Genomic DNA, 26,003 nt, shown 5'->3' with positions numbered 1-26,003 from the left:
AGACATCCCGCAAAAATCACTAATATTGCAAACCAAACCCACAGTCCGGCATCCTAAACTTCAAGCCTAGGATACACTACAGAGATCTGAAGCCTAAGCTCTGATACCAACTGTCACGACCCCACCTCCCCCTAAGGCGTACCAGAGGGTTCGGCGGGCCGCCTGCCCAGCTCTCGCCGGGACTCAGTCGTTCACTACAATCCTCAAATGAATTACAAAATATAAATATCAAATATACATCAAAGGTTCCCAAACTTTACATATCAAAAGCGAAGCGTCCACGCTTCCGCAGCGCCACTCTGATCCTTGATCACAATCGGTACACAGGAGGAAGTCCAAAACTAGACTATTACACATCCAATCAATTCGAAACGTTCAATACAATCCCAATATGAATGATTACACAAAAGGAAATCTAAGTTCAATCCATACATGAGATAATCCATGAATAAGCACTACAAGCCCTTCCTTCGCCTTGAGCCCTGTGGAGGGGAATAAAACATTTTTGGGGTGAGCTAGAAGCTCAGCGAGTAACCAGCAAAATCATTAAGCAAATATATTTCACAATGTTGCATTTCGATGATTTCGATGATGTCATGATTCAGAGATCAAATGTCCGTTTAGTGCTCTCGTGAGCCGGTGAAATCATAGCACTTGAACACCCAACGCTCAAATATTTCATTTAACATTAACTCACGAACTCACGAAAGTGGGAGCAACATCGGTGCTCCAGATAACCATGAACATGAACCATAAACAAGGTGGAGACGTTGGTGTCCAGCACAAGACTTTCCCAGAACTCATTGAAGCCAAAATCATATCATGAATTCACATGCAAGCACGCATGAGATGCAATCGAGTAAATAATGCAAGAAACATTTCACAAGTACTTTGGAAATAGTTTAGGGTCACTCACCTCCATGGCTCAGAAATCATCCATCAAATATCATTGCCTTGCTCACATCCAAGTCTTAAGTCACAAACTCAATGCAATCAAGTCCTTTCAAAGTTCGGACAGCACTTCCCCTGAATTTGTTAACTTTTCCAGCCATCATGGCTTCATTACTTCCTCAAATCAGTCCCAAAGGTACACACACAACAACAAGTTCATCCAATAGCCATTCAGCAAGCTCCAAGTAGTACTAGTACAAGTCAAGCTAGGGAAAAGTCCGGAAATGAAAGTTAAGCTCAAAACCAGAAAAACAGTTTTGACGTCATTTTGCGGTAATGGCACAACTTGCACTACGATTATCGGATGAGGGTGTAAGACCCACCATCTCGAAGCTAAGAACCAGGGCTACAACAATGCAGAAGGTCACTCAGTCCAAATCCTAGCACAACTAGGTCAAAAATGCAGAATACCAAACCAGAACCGTAATTGCAGGTTTACAAATCACACTATGCTGTAATTAGTCCAACTCAGTCTACACAGGTCCAAATGCATTGATTCCAAAGGCATATGATAGATAAGACATCAAGCTACATTTCATCAGAAGACACCAACATCTAAATCCAAAGCAATTCCAGTCAAAACAGACGATTACAATCGCAGTTCGCACATTCTGATCACCCAGAACAGCAACAGTAAAACCGACATATCTCACTCTACACTACTCCAAATGTCCTGAAATGTTACAGGCACCTCAAACAAATCAATACCTACAACTTTCATGTTTTAAGCAAAGGCCAATTCGGCCTATAACCATATGATCCAAAACCGGACAGAAAAGGGGGTTATGAAACCCTAACTTTTCACAATTCAATCCAAACCCAAAATTGGTTGCAATTTCCTATCATATGCACCTACTAGAGCCATTACCCCACATTACCAACCATCATAAACAACCACAACATCAAGATCACATTAAACCAGAAAATTCCTCAAAAAAATAAAAAACTTCACCAATTCATTCCAAACCAAGAAATAAACCACAATTTCCAACACTATAGCCACCATTAGGCACAAATTGAACATCATTAGGTGTAAGAGGAAGTATAAACATCACTTACCTAGTAAACAAGAGAGAGGAAGTTGTAGAACACCTAAGCTTCTCCAAAAACTTCACCAAACAACTCACTAGCACCTAATGGAAGGATTTTATGGAGTAGAAACTAGTTTAGGCAAGTGGTTTGGTTGATTTGAGCTAGTTGGGAGCTTGAAAATTGAAGAAAGTTTCTTCCTTCTTGAGCTTAAGAGGGCCGGCCACCAAGGAGCAAGAAATGGTGAATTTTGAGGTAATTTTAAGATATTTAACCAATTAGTCAAAAGGTCAAAAACAAGAATAGTAAATCTTAAAGCACCACCAACCATATAATGACACTTGGCGTCACTTAAAACGCATTCCTATCCTTCTTTCCCCCTCTCACATCAATCACTTCACATTCTCTACTTATTTCTTAACACCCGATAAATTTTACACAGTATCCGAAACTTAACCTTATTGGCCGAATTTTTCCGAACTTTTCGCACTAGTGGGTCCCACGTCCAAAATACGCTTTTAATTTCTCAAAAACTAACCGATACTAGAAAAATCATTTTAAAACTATTTTTGCTCATAAACTTTATCTGGGGAATTTTTCTAATCAAGAAAATGTAGAAAAGGCGGGCATTAAAAAAATAAACCCTAGAAAATTAGAAAATTTCCGGGTTCTCAAACTCTTTTTTTTTTTTTTCGGGGCGTCACAATCTCCCCTCCTTAAAAGAATGTCGTCCTCGACATTCTATCTTGTACCAATCAAGTCAAGACATCCCGCAAAAATCACTAATATTGCAAACCAAACCCACAGTCCGGCATCCTAAACTTCAAGCCTAGGATACACTACAGAGATCTGAAGCCTAAGCTCTGATACCAACTGTCACGACCCCACCTCCCCCTAAGGCGTACCAGAGGGTTCGGCGGGCCGCCTGCCCAGCTCTCGCCGGGACTCAGTCGTTCACTACAATCCTCAAATGAATTACAAAATATAAATATCAAATATACATCAAAGGTTCCCAAACTTTACATATCAAAAGCGAAGCGTCCACGCTTCCGCAGCGCCACTCTGATCCTTGATCACAATTAGTACACAGGAGGAAGTCCAAAACTAGACTATTACACATCCAATCAATTCTAAACGTTCAATACAATCCCAATATGAATGATTACACAAAAGGAAATCCAAGTTCAATCCATACATGAGATAATCCATGAATAAGCACTACAAGCCCTTCCTTCGCCTTGAGCCCTGTGGAGGGGAATAAAACATTTTTGGGGTGAGCTAGAAGCTCAGCGAGTAACCAGCAAAATCATTAAGCAAATATATTTCACAATGTTGCATTTCGATGATTTCGATGATGTCATGATTCAGAGATCAAATGTCCGTTTAGTGCTCTCGTGAGCCGGTGAAATCATAGCACTTGAACACCCAACGCTCAAATATTTCATTTAACATTAACTCACGAACTCACGAAAGTGGGAGCAACATCGGTGCTCCAGATAACCATGAACATGAACCATAAACAAGGTGGAGACGTTGGTGTCCAGCACAAGACTTTCCCAGAACTCATTGAAGCCAAAATCATATCATGAATTCACATGCAAGCACGCATGAGATGCAATCGAGTAAATAATGCAAGAAACATTTCACAAGTACTTTGGAAATAGTTTAGGGTCACTCACCTCCATGGCTCAGAAATCATCCATCAAATATCATTGCCTTGCTCACATCCAAGTCTTAAGTCACAAACTCAATGCAATCAAGTCCTTTCAAAGTTCGGACAGCACTTCCCCTGAATTTGTTAACTTTTCCAGCCATCATGGCTTCATTACTTCCTCAAATCAGTCCCAAAGGTACACACACAACAACAAGTTCATCCAATAGCCATTCAGCAAGCTCCAAGTAGTACTAGTACAAGTCAAGCTAGGGAAAAGTCCGGAAATGAAAGTTAAGCTCAAAACCAGAAAAACAGTTTTGACGTCATTTTGCGGTAATGGCACAACTTGCACTACGATTATCGGATGAGGGTGTAAGACCCACCATCTCGAAGCTAAGAACCAGGGCTACAACAATGCAGAAGGTCACTCAGTCCAAATCCTAGCACAACTAGGTCAAAAATGCAGAATACCAAACCAGAACCGTAATTGCAGGTTTACAAATCACACTATGCTGTAATTAGTCCAACTCAGTCTACACAGGTCCAAATGCATTGATTCCAAAGGCATATGATAGATAAGACATCAAGCTACATTTCATCAGAAGACACCAACATCTAAATCCAAAGCAATTCCAGTCAAAACAGACGATTACAATCGCAGTTCGCACATTCTGATCACCCAGAACAGCAACAGTAAAACCGACATATCTCACTCTACACTACTCCAAATGACCTGAAATGTTACAGGCACCTCAAACAAATCAATACCTACAACTTTCATGTTTTAAGCAAAGGCCAATTCGGCCTATAACCATATGATCCAAAACCGGACAGAAAAGGGGGTTATGAAACCCTAACTTTTCACAATTCAATCCAAACCCAAAATTGGTTGCAATTTCCTATCATATGCACCTACTAGAGCCATTACCCCACATTACCAACCATCATAAACAACCACAACATCAAGATCACATTAAACCAGAAAATTCCTCAAAAAAATAAAAAACTTCACCAATTCATTCCAAACCAAGAAATAAACCACAATTTCCAACACTATAGCCACCATTAGGCACAAATTGAACATCATTAGGTGTAAGAGGAAGTATAAACATCACTTACCTAGTAAACAAGAGAGAGGAAGTTGTAGAACACCTAAGCTTCTCCAAAAACTTCACCAAACAACTCACTAGCACCTAATGGAAGGATTTTATGGAGTAGAAACTAGTTTAGGCAAGTGGTTTGGTTGATTTGAGCTAGTTGGGAGCTTGAAAATTGAAGAAAGTTTCTTCCTTCTTGAGCTTAAGAGGGCCGGCCACCAAGGAGCAAGAAATGGTGAATTTTGAGGTAATTTTAAGATATTTAACCAATTAGTCAAAAGGTCAAAAACAAGAATAGTAAATCTTAAAGCACCACCAACCATATAATGACACTTGGCGTCACTTAAAACGCATTCCTATCCTTCTTTCCCCCTCTCACATCAATCACTTCACATTCTCTACTTATTTCTTAACACCCGATAAATTTTACACAGTATCCGAAACTTAACCTTATTGGCCGAATTTTTCCGAACTTTTCGCACTAGTGGGTCCCACGTCCAAAATACGCTTTTAATTTCTCAAAAACTAACCGATACTAGAAAAATCATTTTAAAACTATTTTTGCTGATAAACTTTATCTGGGGAATTTTTCTAATCAAGAAAATGTAGAAAAGGCGGGCATTAAAAAAATAAACCCTAGAAAATTAGAAAATTTCCGGGTTCTCAAACTCTTTTTTTTTTTTTTCGGGGCGTCACAATCTCCCCTCCTTAAAAGAATGTCGTCCTCGACATTCTATCTTGTACCAATCAAGTCAAGACATCCCGCAAAAATCACTAATATTGCAAACCAAACCCACAGTCCGGCATCCTAAACTTCAAGCCTAGGATACACTACAGAGATCTGAAGCCTAAGCTCTGATACCAACTGTCACGACCCCACCTCCCCCTAAGGCGTACCAGAGGGTTCGGCGGGCCGCCTGCCCAGCTCTCGCCGGGACTCAGTCGTTCACTACAATCCTCAAATGAATTACAAAATATAAATATCAAATATACATCAAAGGTTCCCAAACTTTACATATCAAAAGCGAAGCGTCCACGCTTCCGCAGCGCCACTCTGATCCTTGATCACAATTAGTACACAGGAGGAAGTCCAAAACTAGACTATTACACATCCAATCAATTCTAAACGTTCAATACAATCCCAATATGAATGATTACACAAAAGGAAATCCAAGTTCAATCCATACATGAGATAATCCATGAATAAGCACTACAAGCCCTTCCTTCGCCTTGAGCCCTGTGGAGGGGAATAAAACATTTTTGGGGTGAGCTAGAAGCTCAGCGAGTAACCAGCAAAATCATTAAGCAAATATATTTCACAATGTTGCATTTCGATGATTTCGATGATGTCATGATTCAGAGATCAAATGTCCGTTTAGTGCTCTCGTGAGCCGGTGAAATCATAGCACTTGAACACCCAACGCTCAAATATTTCATTTAACATTAACTCACGAACTCACGAAAGTGGGAGCAACATCGGTGCTCCAGATAACCATGAACATGAACCATAAACAAGGTGGAGACGTTGGTGTCCAGCACAAGACTTTCCCAGAACTCATTGAAGCCAAAATCATATCATGAATTCACATGCAAGCACGCATGAGATGCAATCGAGTAAATAATGCAAGAAACATTTCACAAGTACTTTGGAAATAGTTTAGGGTCACTCACCTCCATGGCTCAGAAATCATCCATCAAATATCATTGCCTTGCTCACATCCAAGTCTTAAGTCACAAACTCAATGCAATCAAGTCCTTTCAAAGTTCGGACAGCACTTCCCCTGAATTTGTTAACTTTTCCAGCCATCATGGCTTCATTACTTCCTCAAATCAGTCCCAAAGGTACACACACAACAACAAGTTCATCCAATAGCCATTCAGCAAGCTCCAAGTAGTACTAGTACAAGTCAAGCTAGGGAAAAGTCCGGAAATGAAAGTTAAGCTCAAAACCAGAAAAACAGTTTTGACGTCATTTTGCGGTAATGGCACAACTTGCACTACGATTATCGGATGAGGGTGTAAGACCCACCATCTCGAAGCTAAGAACCAGGGCTACAACAATGCAGAAGGTCACTCAGTCCAAATCCTAGCACAACTAGGTCAAAAATGCAGAATACCAAACCAGAACCGTAATTGCAGGTTTACAAATCACACTATGCTGTAATTAGTCCAACTCAGTCTACACAGGTCCAAATGCATTGATTCCAAAGGCATATGATAGATAAGACATCAAGCTACATTTCATCAGAAGACACCAACATCTAAATCCAAAGCAATTCCAGTCAAAACAGACGATTACAATCGCAGTTCGCACATTCTGATCACCCAGAACAGCAACAGTAAAAACGACATATCTCACTCTACACTACTCCAAATGACCTGAAATGTTACAGGCACCTCAAAAAAATCAATACCTACAACTTTCATGTTTTAAGCAAAGGCCAATTCGGCCTATAACCATATGATCCAAAACCGGACAGAAAAGGGGGTTATGAAACCCTAACTTTTCACAATTCAATCCAAACCCAAAATTGGTTGCAATTTCCTATCATATGCACCTACTAGAGCCATTACCCCACATTACCAACCATCATAAACAACCACAACATCAAGATCACATTAAACCAGAAAATTCCTCAAAAAAATAAAAAACTTCACCAATTCATTCCAAACCAAGAAATAAACCACAATTTCCAACACTATAGCCACCATTAGGCACAAATTGAACATCATTAGGTGTAAGAGGAAGTGTAAACATCACTTACCTAGTAAACAAGAGAGAGGAAGTTGTAGAACACCTTAGCTTCTCCAAAAACTTCACCAAACAACTCACTAGCACCTAATGGAAGGATTTTATGGAGTAGAAACTAGTTTAGGCAAGTGGTTTGGTTGATTTGAGCTAGTTGGGAGCTTGAAAATTGAAGAAAGTTTCTTCCTTCTTGAGCTTAAGAGGGCCGGCCACCAAGGAGCAAGAAATGGTGAATTTTGAGGTAATTTTAAGATATTTAACCAATTAGTCAAAAGGTCAAAAACAAGAATAGTAAATCTTAAAGCACCACCAACCATATAATGACACTTGGCGTCACTTAAAACGCATTCCTATCCTTCTTTCCCCCTCTCACATCAATCACTTCACATTCTCTACTTATTTCTTAACACCCGATAAATTTTACACAGTATCCGAAACTTAACCTTATTGGCCGAATTTTTCCGAACTTTTCGCACTAGTGGGTCCCACGTCCAAAATACGCTTTTAATTTCTCAAAAACTAACCGATACTAGAAAAATCATTTTAAAACTATTTTTGCTCATAAACTTTATCTGGGGAATTTTTCTAATCAAGAAAATGTAGAAAAGGCGGGCATTAAAAAAATAAACCCTAGAAAATTAGAAAATTTCCGGGTTCTCAAACTCTTTTTTTTTTTTTTCGGGGCGTCACAATCTCCCCTCCTTAAAAGAATGTCGTCCTCGACATTCTATCTTGTACCAATCAAGTCAAGACATCCCGCAAAAATCACTAATATTGCAAACCAAACCCACAGTCCGGCATCCTAAACTTCAAGCCTAGGATACACTACAGAGATCTGAAGCCTAAGCTCTGATACCAACTGTCACGACCCCACCTCCCCCTAAGGCGTACCAGAGGGTTCGGCGGGCCGCCTGCCCAGCTCTCGCCGGGACTCAGTCGTTCACTACAATCCTCAAATGAATTACAAAATATAAATATCAAATATACATCAAAGGTTCCCAAACTTTACATATCAAAAGCGAAGCGTCCACGCTTCCGCAGCGCCACTCTGATCCTTGATCACAATTAGTACACAGGAGGAAGTCCAAAACTAGACTATTACACATCCAATCAATTCTAAACGTTCAATACAATCCCAATATGAATGATTACACAAAAGGAAATCCAAGTTCAATCCATACGTGAGATAATCCATGAATAAGCACTACAAGCCCTTCCTTCGCCTTGAGCCCTGTGGAGGGGAATAAAACATTTTTGGGGTGAGCTAGAAACTCAGCGAGTAACCAGCAAAATCATTAAGCAAATATATTTCACAATGTTGCATTTCGATGATTTCGATGATGTCATGATTCAGAGATCAAATGTCCGTTTAGTGCTCTCGTGAGCCGGTGAAATCATAGCACTTGAACACCCAACGCTCAAATATTTCATTTAACATTAACTCACGAACTCATGAAAGTGGGAGCAACATCGGTGCTCCAGATAACCATGAACATGAACCATAAACAAGGTGGAGACGTTGGTGTCCAGCACAAGACTTTCCCAGAACTCATTGAAGCCAAAATCATATCATGAATTCACATGCAAGCACGCATGAGATGCAATCGAGTAAATAATGCCAGAAACATTTCACAAGTACTTTGGAAATAGTTTAGGGTCACTCACCTCCATGGCTCAGAAATCATCCATCAAATATCATTGCCTTGCTCACATCCAAGTCTTAAGTCACAAACTCAATGCAATCAAGTCCTTTCAAAGTTCGGACAGCACTTCCCCTGAATTTGTTAACTTTTCCAGCCATCATGGCTTCATTACTTCCTCAAATCAGTCCCAAAGGTACACACACAACAACAAGTTCATCCAATAGCCATTCAGCAAGCTCCAAGTAGTACTAGTACAAGTCAAGCTAGGGAAAAGTCCGGAAATGAAAGTTAAGCTCAAAACCAGAAAAACAGTTTTGACGTCATTTTGCGGTAATGGCACAACTTGCACTACGATTATCGGATGAGGGTGTAAGACCCACCATCTCGAAGCTAAGAACCAGGGCTACAACAATGCAGAAGGTCACTCAGTCCAAATCCTAGCACAACTAGGTCAAAAATGCAGAATACCAAACCAGAACCGTAATTGCAGGTTTACAAATCACACTATGCTGTAATTAGTCCAACTCAGTCTACACAGGTCCAAATGCATTGATTCCAAAGGCATATGATAGATAAGACATCAAGCTACATTTCATCAGAAGACACCAACATCTAAATCCAAAGCAATTCCAGTCAAAACAGACGATTACAATCGCAGTTCGCACATTCTGATCACCCAGAACAGCAACAGTAAAAACGACATATCTCACTCTACACTACTCCAAATGACCTGAAATGTTACAGGCACCTCAAACAAATCAATACCTACAACTTTCATGTTTTAAGCAAAGGCCAATTCGGCCTATAACCATATGATCCAAAACCGGACAGAAAAGGGGGTTATGAAACCCTAACTTTTCACAATTCAATCCAAACCCAAAATTGGTTGCAATTTCCTATCATATGCACCTACTAGAGCCATTACCCCACATTACCAACCATCATAAACAACCACAACATCAAGATCACATTAAACCAGAAAATTCCTCAAAAAAATAAAAAACTTCACCAATTCATTCCAAACCAAGAAATAAACCACAATTTCCAACACTATAGCCACCATTAGGCACAAATTGAACATCATTAGGTGTAAGAGGAAGTGTAAACATCACTTACCTAGTAAACAAGAGAGAGGAAGTTGTAGAACACCTTAGCTTCTCCAAAAACTTCACCAAACAACTCACTAGCACCTAATGGAAGGATTTTATGGAGTAGAAACTAGTTTAGGCAAGTGGTTTGGTTGATTTGAGCTAGTTGGGAGCTTGAAAATTGAAGAAAGTTTCTTCCTTCTTGAGCTTAAGAGGGCCGGCCACCAAGGAGCAAGAAATGGTGAATTTTGAGGTAATTTTAAGATATTTAACCAATTAGTCAAAAGGTCAAAAACAAGAATAGTAAATCTTAAAGCACCACCAACCATATAATGACACTTGGCGTCACTTAAAACGCATTCCTATCCTTCTTTCCCCCTCTCACATCAATCACTTCACATTCTCTACTTATTTCTTAACACCCGATAAATTTTACACAGTATCCGAAACTTAACCTTATTGGCCGAATTTTTCCGAACTTTTCGCACTAGTGGGTCCCACGTCCAAAATACGCTTTTAATTTCTCAAAAACTAACCGATACTAGAAAAATCATTTTAAAACTATTTTTGCTGATAAACTTTATCTGGGGAATTTTTCTAATCAAGAAAATGTAGAAAAGGCGGGCATTAAAAAAATAAACCCTAGAAAATTAGAAAATTTCCGGGTTCTCAAACTCTTTTTTTTTTTTTTCGGGGCGTCACAATCTCCCCTCCTTAAAAGAATGTCGTCCTCGACATTCTATCTTGTACCAATCAAGTCAAGACATCCCGCAAAAATCACTAATATTGCAAACCAAACCCACAGTCCGGCATCCTAAACTTCAAGCCTAGGATACACTACAGAGATCTGAAGCCTAAGCTCTGATACCAACTGTCACGACCCCACCTCCCCCTAAGGCGTACCAGAGGGTTCGGCGGGCCGCCTGCCCAGCTCTCGCCGGGACTCAGTCGTTCACTACAATCCTCAAATGAATTACAAAATATAAATATCAAATATACATCAAAGGTTCCCAAACTTTACATATCAAAAGCGAAGCGTCCACGCTTCCGCAGCGCCACTCTGATCCTTGATCACAATTAGTACACAGGAGGAAGTCCAAAACTAGACTATTACACATCCAATCAATTCTAAACGTTCAATACAATCCCAATATGAATGATTACACAAAAGGAAATCCAAGTTCAATCCATACGTGAGATAATCCATGAATAAGCACTACAAGCCCTTCCTTCGCCTTGAGCCCTGTGGAGGGGAATAAAACATTTTTGGGGTGAGCTAGAAACTCAGCGAGTAACCAGCAAAATCATTAAGCAAATATATTTCACAATGTTGCATTTCGATGATTTCGATGATGTCATGATTCAGAGATCAAATGTCCGTTTAGTGCTCTCGTGAGCCGGTGAAATCATAGCACTTGAACACCCAACGCTCAAATATTTCATTTAACATTAACTCACGAACTCATGAAAGTGGGAGCAACATCGGTGCTCCAGATAACCATGAACATGAACCATAAACAAGGTGGAGACGTTGGTGTCCAGCACAAGACTTTCCCAGAACTCATTGAAGCCAAAATCATATCATGAATTCACATGCAAGCACGCATGAGATGCAATCGAGTAAATAATGCCAGAAACATTTCACAAGTACTTTGGAAATAGTTTAGGGTCACTCACCTCCATGGCTCAGAAATCATCCATCAAATATCATTGCCTTGCTCACATCCAAGTCTTAAGTCACAAACTCAATGCAATCAAGTCCTTTCAAAGTTCGGACAGCACTTCCCCTGAATTTGTTAACTTTTCCAGCCATCATGGCTTCATTACTTCCTCAAATCAGTCCCAAAGGTACACACACAACAACAAGTTCATCCAATAGCCATTCAGCAAGCTCCAAGTAGTACTAGTACAAGTCAAGCTAGGGAAAAGTCCGGAAATGAAAGTTAAGCTCAAAACCAGAAAAACAGTTTTGACATCATTTTGCGGTAATGGCACAACTTGCACTACAATTATCGGATGAGGGTGTAAGACCCACCATCTCGAAGCTAAGAACCAGGGCTACAACAATGCAGAAGGTCACTCAGTCCAAATCCTAGCACAACTAGGTCAAAAATGCAGAATACCAAACCAGAACCGTAATTGCAGGTTTACAAATCACACTATGCTGTAATTAGTCCAACTCAGTCTACACAGGTCCAAATGCATTGATTCCAAAGGCATATGATAGATAAGACATCAAGCTACATTTCATCAGAAGACACCAACATCTAAATCCAAAGCAATTCCAGTCAAAACAGACGATTACAATCGCAGTTCGCACATTCTGATCACCCAGAACAGCAACAGTAAAAACGACATATCTCACTCTACACTACTCCAAATGACCTGAAATGTTACAGGCACCTCAAACAAATCAATACCTACAACTTTCATGTTTTAAGCAAAGGCCAATTCGGCCTATAACCATATGATCCAAAACCGGACAGAAAAGGGGGTTATGAAACCCTAACTTTTCACAATTCAATCCAAACCCAAAATTGGTTGCAATTTCCTATCATATGCACCTACTAGAGCCATTACCCCACATTACCAACCATCATAAACAACCACAACATCAAGATCACATTAAACCAGAAAATTCCTCAAAAAAATAAAAAACTTCACCAATTCATTCCAAACCAAGAAATAAACCACAATTTCCAACACTATAGCCACCATTAGGCACAAATTGAACATCATTAGGTGTAAGAGGAAGTGTAAACATCACTTACCTAGTAAACAAGAGAGAGGAAGTTGTAGAACACCTTAGCTTCTCCAAAAACTTCACCAAACAACTCACTAGCACCTAATGGAAGGATTTTATGGAGTAGAAACTAGTTTAGGCAAGTGGTTTGGTTGATTTGAGCTAGTTGGGAGCTTGAAAATTGAAGAAAGTTTCTTCCTTCTTGAGCTTAAGAGGGCCGGCCACCAAGGAGCAAGAAATGGTGAATTTTGAGGTAATTTTAAGATATTTAACCAATTAGTCAAAAGGTCAAAAACAAGAATAGTAAATCTTAAAGCACCACCAACCATATAATGACACTTGGCATCACTTAAAATGCATTCCTATCCTTCTTTCCCCCTCTCACATCAATCACTTCACATTCTCTACTTATTTCTTAACACCCGATAAATTTTACACAGTATCCGAAACTTAACCTTATTGGCCGAATTTTTCCGAACTTTTCGCACTAGTGGGTCCCACGTCCAAAATACGCTTTTAATTTCTCAAAAACTAACCGATACTAGAAAAATCATTTTAAAACTATTTTTGCTCATAAACTTTATCTGGGGAATTTTTCTAATCAAGAAAATGTAGAAAAGGCGGGCATTAAAAAAATAAACCCTAGAAAATTAGAAAATTTCCGGGTTCTCAAACTCTTTTTTTTTTTTTTTCGGGGCGTCACAATCTCCCCTCCTTAAAAGAATGTCGTCCTCGACATTCTATCTTGTACCAATCAAGTCAAGACATCCCGCAAAAATCACTAATATTGCAAACCAAACCCACAGTCCGGCATCCTAAACTTCAAGCCTAGGATACACTACAGAGATCTGAAGCCTAAGCTCTGATACCAACTGTCACGACCCCACCTCCCCCTAAGGCGTACCAGAGGGTTCGGCGGGCCGCCTGCCCAGCTCTCGCCGGGACTCAGTCGTTCACTACAATCCTCAAATGAATTACAAAATATAAATATCAAATATACATCAAAGGTTCCCAAACTTTACATATCAAAAGCGAAGCGTCCACGCTTCCGCAGCGCCACTCTGATCCTTGATCACAATTAGTACACAGGAGGAAGTCCAAAACTAGACTATTACACATCCAATCAATTCTAAACGTTCAATACAATCCCAATATGAATGATTACACAAAAGGAAATCCAAGTTCAATCCATACGTGAGATAATCCATGAATAAGCACTACAAGCCCTTCCTTCGCCTTGAGCCCTGTGGAGGGGAATAAAACATTTTTGGGGTGAGCTAGAAACTCAGCGAGTAACCAGCAAAATCATTAAGCAAATATATTTCACAATGTTGCATTTCGATGATTTCGATGATGTCATGATTCAGAGATCAAATGTCCGTTTAGTGCTCTCGTGAGCCGGTGAAATCATAGCACTTGAACACCCAACGCTCAAATATTTCATTTAACATTAACTCACGAACTCATGAAAGTGGGAGCAACATCGGTGCTCCAGATAACCATGAACATGAACCATAAACAAGGTGGAGACGTTGGTGTCCAGCACAAGACTTTCCCAGAACTCATTGAAGCCAAAATCATATCATGAATTCACATGCAAGCACGCATGAGATGCAATCGAGTAAATAATGCCAGAAACATTTCACAAGTACTTTGGAAATAGTTTAGGGTCACTCACCTCCATGGCTCAGAAATCATCCATCAAATATCATTGCCTTGCTCACATCCAAGTCTTAAGTCACAAACTCAATGCAATCAAGTCCTTTCAAAGTTCGGACAGCACTTCCCCTGAATTTGTTAACTTTTCCAGCCATCATGGCTTCATTACTTCCTCAAATCAGTCCCAAAGGTACACACACAACAACAAGTTCATCCAATAGCCATTCAGCAAGCTCCAAGTAGTACTAGTACAAGTCAAGCTAGGGAAAAGTCCGGAAATGAAAGTTAAGCTCAAAACCAGAAAAACAGTTTTGACGTCATTTTGCGGTAATGGCACAACTTGCACTACAATTATCGGATGAGGGTGTAAGACCCACCATCTCGAAGCTAAGAACCAGGGCTACAACAATGCAGAAGGTCACTCAGTCCAAATCCTAGCACAACTAGGTCAAAAATGCAGAATACCAAACCAGAACCGTAATTGCAGGTTTACAAATCACACTATGCTGTAATTAGTCCAACTCAGTCTACACAGGTCCAAATGCATTGATTCCAAAGGCATATGATAGATAAGACATCAAGCTACATTTCATCAGAAGACACCAACATCTAAATCCAAAGCAATTCCAGTCAAAACAGACGATTACAATCGCAGTTCGCACATTCTGATCACCCAGAACAGCAACAGTAAAAACGACATATCTCACTCTACACTACTCCAAATGACCTGAAATGTTACAGGCACCTCAAACAAATCAATACCTACAACTTTCATGTTTTAAGCAAAGGCCAATTCGGCCTATAACCATATGATCCAAAACCGGACAGAAAAGGGGGTTATGAAACCCTAACTTTTCACAATTCAATCCAAACCCAAAATTGGTTGCAATTTCCTATCATATGCACCTACTAGAGCCATTACCCCACATTACCAACCATCATAAACAACCACAACATCAAGATCACATTAAACCAGAAAATTCCTCAAAAAAATAAAAAACTTCACCAATTCATTCCAAACCAAGAAATAAACCACAATTTCCAACACTATAGCCACCATTAGGCACAAATTGAACATCATTAGGTGTAAGAGGAAGTGTAAACATCACTTACCTAGTAAACAAGAGAGAGGAAGTTGTAGAACACCTTAGCTTCTCCAAAAACTTCACCAAACAACTCACTAGCACCTAATGGAAGGATTTTATGGAGTAGAAACTAGTTTAGGCAAGTGGTTTGGTTGATTTGAGCTAGTTGGGAGCTTGAAAATTGAAGAAAGTTTCTTCCTTCTTGAGCTTAAGAGGGCCGGCCACCAAGGAGCAAGAAATGGTGAATTTTGAGGTAATTTTAAGATATTTAACCAATTAGTCAAAAGGTCAAAAACAAGAATAGTAAATCTTAAAGCACCACCAACCATATAATGACACTTGGCATCACTTAAAATGCATTCCTATCCTTCTTTCCCCCTCTCACATCAATCACTTCACATTCTCTACTTATTTCTTAACACCCGATAAATTTTACACAGTATCCGAAACTTAACCTTATTGGCCGAATTTTTCCGAACTTTTCGCACTAGTGGGTCCCACGTCCAAAATACGCTTTTAATTTCTCAAAAACTAACCGATACTAGAAAAATCATTTTAAAACTATTTTTGCTCATAAACTTTATCTGGGGAATTTTTCTAATCAAGAAAATGTAGAAAAGGCGGGCATTAAAAAAATAAACCCTAGAAAATTAGAAAATTTCCGGGTTCTCAAACTCTTTTTTTTTTTTTTTCGGGGCGTCACAATCTCCCCTCCTTAAAAGAATGTCGTCCTCGACATTCTATCTTGTACCAATCAAGTCAAGACATCCCGCAAAAATCACTAATATTGCAAACCAAACCCACAGTCCGGCATCCTAAACTTCAAGCCTAGGATACACTACAGAGATCTGAAGCCTAAGCTCTGATACCAACTGTCACGACCCCACCTCCCCCTAAGGCGTACCAGAGGGTTCGGCGGGCCGCCTGCCCAGCTCTCGCCGGGACTCAGTCGTTCACTACAATCCTCAAATGAATTACAAAATATAAATATCAAATATACATCAAAGGTTCCCAAACTTTACATATCAAAAGCGAAGCGTCCACGCTTCCGCAGCGCCACTCTGATCCTTGATCACAATTAGTACACAGGAGGAAGTCCAAAACTAGACTATTACACATCCAATCAATTCTAAACGTTCAATACAATCCCAATATGAATGATTACACAAAAGGAAATCCAAGTTCAATCCATACGTGAGATAATCCATGAATAAGCACTACAAGCCCTTCCTTCGCCTTGAGCCCTGTGGAGGGGAATAAAACATTTTTGGGGTGAGCTAGAAACTCAGCGAGTAACCAGCAAAATCATTAAGCAAATATATTTCACAATGTTGCATTTCGATGATTTCGATGATGTCATGATTCAGAGATCAAATGTCCGTTTAGTGCTCTCGTGAGCCGGTGAAATCATAGCACTTGAACACCCAACGCTCAAATATTTCATTTAACATTAACTCACGAACTCATGAAAGTGGGAGCAACATCGGTGCTCCAGATAACCATGAACATGAACCATAAACAAGGTGGAGACGTTGGTGTCCAGCACAAGACTTTCCCAGAACTCATTGAAGCCAAAATCATATCATGAATTCACATGCAAGCACGCATGAGATGCAATCGAGTAAATAATGCCAGAAACATTTCACAAGTACTTTGGAAATAGTTTAGGGTCACTCACCTCCATGGCTCAGAAATCATCCATCAAATATCATTGCCTTGCTCACATCCAAGTCTTAAGTCACAAACTCAATGCAATCAAGTCCTTTCAAAGTTCGGACAGCACTTCCCCTGAATTTGTTAACTTTTCCAGCCATCATGGCTTCATTACTTCCTCAAATCAGTCCCAAAGGTACACACACAACAACAAGTTCATCCAATAGCCATTCAGCAAGCTCCAAGTAGTACTAGTACAAGTCAAGCTAGGGAAAAGTCCGGAAATGAAAGTTAAGCTCAAAACCAGAAAAACAGTTTTGACGTCATTTTGCGGTAATGGCACAACTTGCACTACGATTATCGGATGAGGGTGTAAGACCCACCATCTCGAAGCTAAGAACCAGGGCTACAACAATGCAGAAGGTCACTCAGTCCAAATCCTAGCACAACTAGGTCAAAAATGCAGAATACCAAACCAGAACCGTAATTGCAGGTTTACAAATCACACTATGCTGTAATTAGTCCAACTCAGTCTACACAGGTCCAAATGCATTGATTCCAAAGGCATATGATAGATAAGACATCAAGCTACATTTCATCAGAAGACACCAACATCTAAATCCAAAGCAATTCCAGTCAAAACAGACGATTACAATCGCAGTTCGCACATTCTGATCACCCAGAACAGCAACAGTAAAAACGACATATCTCACTCTACACTACTCCAAATGACCTGAAATGTTACAGGCACCTCAAACAAATCAATACCTACAACTTTCATGTTTTAAGCAAAGGCCAATTCGGCCTATAACCATATGATCCAAAACCGGACAGAAAAGGGGGTTATGAAACCCTAACTTTTCACAATTCAATCCAAACCCAAAATTGGTTGCAATTTCCTATCATATGCACCTACTAGAGCCATTACCCCACATTACCAACCATCATAAACAACCACAACATCAAGATCACATTAAACCAGAAAATTCCTCAAAAAAATAAAAAACTTCACCAATTCATTCCAAACCAAGAAATAAACCACAATTTCCAACACTATAGCCACCATTAGGCACAAATTGAACATCATTAGGTGTAAGAGGAAGTGTAAACATCACTTACCTAGTAAACAAGAGAGAGGAAGTTGTAGAACACCTTAGCTTCTCCAAAAACTTCACCAAACAACTCACTAGCACCTAATGGAAGGATTTTATGGAGTAGAAACTAGTTTAGGCAAGTGGTTTGGTTGATTTGAGCTAGTTGGGAGCTTGAAAATTGAAGAAAGTTTCTTCCTTCTTGAGCTTAAGAGGGCCGGCCACCAAGGAGCAAGAAATGGTGAATTTTGAGGTAATTTTAAGATATTTAACCAATTAGTCAAAAGGTCAAAAACAAGAATAGTAAATCTTAAAGCACCACCAACCATATAATGACACTTGGCATCACTTAAAATGCATTCCTATCCTTCTTTCCCCCTCTCACATCAATCACTTCACATTCTCTACTTATTTCTTAACACCCGATAAATTTTACACAGTATCCGAAACTTAACCTTATTGGCCGAATTTTTCCGAACTTTTCGCACTAGTGGGTCCCACGTCCAAAATACGCTTTTAATTTCTCAAAAACTAACCGATACTAGAAAAATCATTTTAAAACTATTTTTGCTGATAAACTTTATCTGGGGAATTTTTCTAATCAAGAAAATGTAGAAAAGGCGGGCATTAAAAAAATAAACCCTAGAAAATTAGAAAATTTCCGGGTTCTCAAACTCTTTTTTTTTTTTTTCGGGGCGTCACAATCTCCCCTCCTTAAAAGAATGTCGTCCTCGACATTCTATCTTGTACCAATCAAGTCAAGACATCCCGCAAAAATCACTAATATTGCAAACCAAACCCACAGTCCGGCATCCTAAACTTCAAGCCTAGGATACACTACAGAGATCTGAAGCCTAAGCTCTGATACCAACTGTCACGACCCCACCTCCCCCTAAGGCGTACCAGAGGGTTCGGCGGGCCGCCTGCCCAGCTCTCGCCGGGACTCAGTCGTTCACTACAATCCTCAAATGAATTACAAAATATAAATATCAAATATACATCAAAGGTTCCCAAACTTTACATATCAAAAGCGAAGCGTCCACGCTTCCGCAGCGCCACTCTGATCCTTGATCACAATTAGTACACAGGAGGAAGTCCAAAACTAGACTATTACACATCCAATCAATTCTAAACGTTCAATACAATCCCAATATGAATGATTACACAAAAGGAAATCCAAGTTCAATCCATACGTGAGATAATCCATGAATAAGCACTACAAGCCCTTCCTTCGCCTTGAGCCCTGTGGAGGGGAATAAAACATTTTTGGGGTGAGCTAGAAACTCAGCGAGTAACCAGCAAAATCATTAAGCAAATATATTTCACAATGTTGCATTTCGATGATTTCGATGATGTCATGATTCAGAGATCAAATGTCCGTTTAGTGCTCTCGTGAGCCGGTGAAATCATAGCACTTGAACACCCAACGCTCAAATATTTCATTTAACATTAACTCACGAACTCATGAAAGTGGGAGCAACATCGGTGCTCCAGATAACCATGAACATGAACCATAAACAAGGTGGAGACGTTGGTGTCCAGCACAAGACTTTCCCAGAACTCATTGAAGCCAAAATCATATCATGAATTCACATGCAAGCACGCATGAGATGCAATCGAGTAAATAATGCCAGAAACATTTCACAAGTACTTTGGAAATAGTTTAGGGTCACTCACCTCCATGGCTCAGAAATCATCCATCAAATATCATTGCCTTGCTCACATCCAAGTCTTAAGTCACAAACTCAATGCAATCAAGTCCTTTCAAAGTTCGGACAGCACTTCCCCTGAATTTGTTAACTTTTCCAGCCATCATGGCTTCATTACTTCCTCAAATCAGTCCCAAAGGTACACACACAACAACAAGTTCATCCAATAGCCATTCAGCAAGCTCCAAGTAGTACTAGTACAAGTCAAGCTAGGAAAAGTCCGGAAATGAAAGTTAAGCTCAAAACCAGAAAAACAGTTTTGACATCATTTTGTGGTAATGGCACAACTTGCACTACAATTATCGGATGAGGGTGTAAGACCCACCATCTCGAAGCTAAGAACCAGGGCTACAACAATGCAGAAGGTCACTCAGTCCAAATCCTAGCACAAATAGGTCAAAAATGCAGAATACCAAACCAGAACCGTAATTGCAGGTTTACAAATCACACTATGCTGTAATTAGTCCAACTCAGTCTACACAGGTCCAAATGCATTGATTCCAAAGGCATATGATAGATAAGACATCAAGCTACATTTCATCAGAAGACACCAACATCTAAATCCAAAGCAATTCCAGTCAAACCAGACGATTACAATCGCAATTCGCACATTCTGATCACCCAGAACAGCAACAGTAAAAACGACATATCTCACTCTACACTACTCCAAATGACCTGAAATGTTACAGGCACCTCAAAAAAATCAATACCTACAACTTTTATGTTTTAAGCAAAGGCCAATTCGGCCTATAACCATATGATCCAAAACCGGACAGAAAAGGGGGTTATGAAACCCTAACTTTTCACAATTCAATCCAAACCCAAAATTGGTTGCAATTTCCTATCATATGCACCTACTAGAGCCATTACCCCACATTACCAACCATCATAAACAACCACAACATCAAGATCACATTAAACCAGAAAATTCCTCAAAAAAATAAAAAACTTCACCAATTCATTCCAAACCAAGAAATAAACCACAATTTCCAACACTATAGCCACCATTAGGCACAAATTGAACATCATTAGGTGTAAGAGGAAGTGTAAACATCACTTACCTAGTAAACAAGAGAGAGGAAGTTGTAGAACACCTTAGCTTCTCCAAAAACTTCACCAAACAACTCACTAGCACCTAATGGAAGGATTTTATGGAGTAGAAACTAGTTTAGGCAAGTGGTTTGGTTGATTTGAGCTAGTTGGGAGCTTGAAAATTGAAGAAAGTTTCTTCCTTCTTGAGCTTAAGAGGGCCGGCCACCAAGGAGCAAGAAATGGTGAATTTTGAGGTAATTTTAAGATATTTAACCAATTAGTCAAAAGGTCAAAAACAAGAATAGTAAATCTTAAAGCACCACCAACCATATAATGACACTTGGCATCACTTAAAATGCATTCCTATCCTTCTTTCCCCCTCTCACATCAATCACTTCACATTCTCTACTTATTTCTTAACACCCGATAAATTTTACACAGTATCCGAAACTTAACCTTATTGGCCGAATTTTTCCGAACTTTTCGCACTAGTGGGTCCCACGTCCAAAATACGCTTTTAATTTCTCAAAAACTAACCGATACTAGAAAAATCATTTTAAAACTATTTTTGCTCATAAACTTTATCTGGGGAATTTTTCTAATCAAGAAAATGTAGAAAAGGCGGGCATTAAAAAAATAAACCCTAGAAAATTAGAAAATTTCCGGGTTCTCAAACTCTTTTTTTTTTTTTTTCGGGGCGTCACAATCTCCCCTCCTTAAAAGAATGTCGTCCTCGACATTCTATCTTGTACCAATCAAGTCAAGACATCCCGCAAAAATCACTAATATTGCAAACCAAACCCACAGTCCGGCATCCTAAACTTCAAGCCTAGGATACACTACAGAGATCTGAAGCCTAAGCTCTGATACCAACTGTCACGACCCCACCTCCCCCTAAGGCGTACCAGAGGGTTCGGCGGGCCGCCTGCCCAGCTCTCGCCGGGACTCAGTCGTTCACTACAATCCTCAAATGAATTACAAAATATAAATATCAAATATACATCAAAGGTTCCCAAACTTTACATATCAAAAGCGAAGCGTCCACGCTTCCGCAGCGCCACTCTGATCCTTGATCACAATTAGTACACAGGAGGAAGTCCAAAACTAGACTATTACACATCCAATCAATTCTAAACGTTCAATACAATCCCAATATGAATGATTACACAAAAGGAAATCCAAGTTCAATCCATACATGAGATAATCCATGAATAAGCACTACAAGCCCTTCCTTCGCCTTGAGCCCTGTGGAGGGGAATAAAACATTTTTGGGGTGAGCTAAAAGCTCAGCGAGTAACCAGCAAAATCATTAAGCAAATATATTTCACAATGTTGCATTTCGATGATTTCGATGATGTCATGATTCAGAGATCAAATGTCCGTTTAGTGCTCTCGTGAGCCGGTGAAATCATAGCACTTGAACACCCAACGCTCAAATATTTCATTTAACATTAACTCACGAACTCACGAAAGTGGGAGCAACATCGGTGCTCCAGATAACCATGAACATGAACCATAAACAAGGTGGAGACGTTGGTGTCCAGCACAAGACTTTCCCAGAACTCATTGAAGCCAAAATCATATCATGAATTCACATGCAAGCACGCATGAGATGCAATCGAGTAAATAATGCAAGAAACATTTCACAAGTACTTTGGAAATAGTTTAGGGTCACTCACCTCCATGGCTCAGAAATCATCCATCAAATATCATTGCCTTGCTCACATCCAAGTCTTAAGTCACAAACTCAATGCAATCAAGTCCTTTCAAAGTTCGGACAGCACTTCCCCTGAATTTGTTAACTTTTCCAGCCATCATGGCTTCATTACTTCCTCAAATCAGTCCCAAAGGTACACACACAACAACAAGTTCATCCAATAGCCATTCAGCAAGCTCCAAGTAGTACTAGTACAAGTCAAGCTAGGGAAAAGTCCGGAAATGAAAGTTAAGCTCAAAACCAGAAAAACAGTTTTGACGTCATTTTGCGGTAATGGCACAACTTGCACTACAATTATCGGATGAGGGTGTAAGACCCACCATCTCGAAGCTAAGAACCAGGGCTACAACAATGCAGAAGGTCACTCAGTCCAAATCCTAGCACAACTAGGTCAAAAATGCAGAATACCAAACCAGAACCGTAATTGCAGGTTTACAAATCACACTATGCTGTAATTAGTCCAACTCAGTCTACACAGGTCCAAATGCATTGATTCCAAAGGCATATGATAGATAAGACATCAAGCTACATTTCATCAGAAGACACCAACATCTAAATCCAAAGCAATTCCAGTCAAAACAGACGATTACAATCGCAGTTCGCACATTCTGATCACCCAGAACAGCAACAGTAAAAACGACATATCTCACTCTACACTACTCCAAATGACCTGAAATGTTACAGGCACCTCAAACAAATCAATACCTACAACTTTCATGTTTTAAGCAAAGGCCAATTCGGCCTATAACCATATGATCCAAAACCGGACAGAAAAGGGGGTTATGAAACCCTAACTTTTCACAATTCAATCCAAACCCAAAATTGGTTGCAATTTCCTATCATATGCACCTACTAGAGCCATTACCCCACATTACCAACCATCATAAACAACCACAACATCAAGATCACATTAAACCAGAAAATTCCTCAAAAAAATAAAAAACTTCACCAATTCATTCCAAACCAAGAAATAAACCACAATTTCCAACACTATAGCCACCATTAGGCACAAATTGAACATCATTAGGTGTAAGAGGAAGTGTAAACATCACTTACCTAGTAAACAAGAGAGAGGAAGTTGTAGAACACCTTAGCTTCTCCAAAAACTTCACCAAACAACTCACTAGCACCTAATGGAAGGATTTTATGGAGTAGAAACTAGTTTAGGCAAGTGGTTTGGTTGATTTGAGCTAGTTGGGAGCTTGAAAATTGAAGAAAGTTTCTTCCTTCTTGAGCTTAAGAGGGCCGGCCACCAAGGAGCAAGAAATGGTGAATTTTGAGGTAATTTTAAGATATTTAACCAATTAGTCAAAAGGTCAAAAACAAGAATAGTAAATCTTAAAGCACCACCAACCATATAATGACACTTGGCATCACTTAAAATGCATTCCTATCCTTCTTTCCCCCTCTCACATCAATCACTTCACATTCTCTACTTATTTCTTAACACCCGATAAATTTTACACAGTATCCGAAACTTAACCTTATTGGCCGAATTTTTCCGAACTTTTCGCACTAGTGGGTCCCACGTCCAAAATACGCTTTTAATTTCTCAAAAACTAACCGATACTAGAAAAATCATTTTAAAACTATTTTTGCTCATAAACTTTATCTGTGGAATTTTTCTAATCAAGAAAATGTAGAAAAGGCGGGCATTAAAAAAATAAACCCTAGAAAATTAGAAAATTTCCGGGTTCTCAAACTCTTTTTTTTTTTTTTCGGGGCGTCACAATCTCCCCTCCTTAAAAGAATGTCGTCCTCGACATTCTATCTTGTACCAATCAAGTCAAGACATCCCGCAAAAATCACTAATATTGCAAACCAAACCCACAGTCCGGCATCCTAAACTTCAAGCCTAGGATACACTACAGAGATCTGAAGCCTAAGCTCTGATACCAACTGTCACGACCCCACCTCCCCCTAAGGCGTACCAGAGGGTTCGGCGGGCCGCCTGCCCAGCTCTCGCCGGGACTCAGTCGTTCACTACAATCCTCAAATGAATTACAAAATATAAATATCAAATATACATCAAAGGTTCCCAAACTTTACATATCAAAAGCGAAGCGTCCACGCTTCCGCAGCGCCACTCTGATCCTTGATCACAATTAGTACACAGGAGGAAGTCCAAAACTAGACTATTACACATCCAATCAATTCTAAACGTTCAATACAATCCCAATATGAATGATTACACAAAAGGAAATCCAAGTTCAATCCATACATGAGATAATCCATGAATAAGCACTACAAGCCCTTCCTTCGCCTTGAGCCCTGTGGAGGGGAATAAAACATTTTTGGGGTGAGCTAGAAGCTCAGCGAGTAACCAGCAAAATCATTAAGCAAATATATTTCACAATGTTGCATTTCGATGATTTCGATGATGTCATGATTCAGAGATCAAATGTCCGTTTAGTGCTCTCGTGAGCCGGTGAAATCATAGCACTTGAACACCCAACGCTCAAATATTTCATTTAACATTAACTCACGAACTCACGAAAGTGGGAGCAACATCGGTGCTCCAGATAACCATGAACATGAACCATAAACAAGGTGGAGACGTTGGTGTCCAGCACAAGACTTTCCCAGAACTCATTGAAGCCAAAATCATATCATGAATTCACATGCAAGCACGCATGAGATGCAATCGAGTAAATAATGCAAGAAACATTTCACAAGTACTTTGGAAATAGTTTAGGGTCACTCACCTCCATGGCTCAGAAATCATCCATCAAATATCATTGCCTTGCTCACATCCAAGTCTTAAGTCACAAACTCAATGCAATCAAGTCCTTTCAAAGTTCGGACAGCACTTCCCCTGAATTTGTTAACTTTTCCAGCCATCATGGCTTCATTACTTCCTCAAATCAGTCCCAAAGGTACACACACAACAACAAGTTCATCCAATAGCCATTCAGCAAGCTCCAAGTAGTACTAGTACAAGTCAAGCTAGGGAAAAGTCCGGAAATGAAAGTTAAGCTCAAAACCAGAAAAACAGTTTTGACGTCATTTTGCGGTAATGGCACAACTTGCACTACGATTATCGGATGAGGGTGTAAGACCCACCATCTCGAAGCTAAGAACCAGGGCTACAACAATGCAGAAG

Source organism: Coffea arabica, chromosome 8e, assembly GCF_036785885.1.
Source record: "Coffea arabica cultivar ET-39 chromosome 8e, Coffea Arabica ET-39 HiFi, whole genome shotgun sequence".
In the NCBI taxonomy this organism is placed as follows: domain Eukaryota; kingdom Viridiplantae; phylum Streptophyta; class Magnoliopsida; order Gentianales; family Rubiaceae; genus Coffea; species Coffea arabica.
Note: the sequence above shows the minus strand (reverse complement) of the source record.